Source organism: Echinops telfairi, unplaced genomic scaffold (assembly GCF_000313985.2).
Source record: "Echinops telfairi isolate 266 unplaced genomic scaffold, ASM31398v2 ScPeMD7_23;HRSCAF=83, whole genome shotgun sequence".
Classification (NCBI taxonomy): Eukaryota; Metazoa; Chordata; class Mammalia; order Afrosoricida; family Tenrecidae; genus Echinops; species Echinops telfairi.
In genome coordinates, this window is record NW_022103920.1 from 6,765,526 (window position 1) to 6,766,011 (window position 486).

Sequence of the window (486 nt, forward strand, 5' to 3'; positions counted from 1 at the left end):
GGTTCTGAGACTGTAACCTTTTAGGGGAGTAGAGGGCCTCACCTGCCTCCCTCAGAGCAGCCGGTGGTTTCGGTGGCCACCTGGCTGTCTCCTAAAGAAGCGTCTCCCCCTCACCCACTGAATGAATCCCAGTGAGTGAACTGGTGGCTCGCTCAGATGGACAGAATAACGCAGCTTTGCGATGGTCCACTCCACCCAGTTGGCCATTTTCATAAACAAACTTGCAGCCCAGACCCTCCTGACCAGGGGATGCTCGACTCAGGCAGAACCACAGCGGACACCACCTGGGTCCGTCACGCTGAGCCAGCTCTCTCGAAGCTGGAAATGAGGCCCGAACTTGGCCCCACGAAGCTGTTTCCTGAGAGGCCAGGAATGCATTTTGTTCCGGGGAGATAGCACTTTCCCCGAAGCTTCTGTTAAAAATAAACACAGACCAGGAAGAAAGAATTTCGCTGGGGGAAAAAATGACTATTTAGGCCTTGTCTC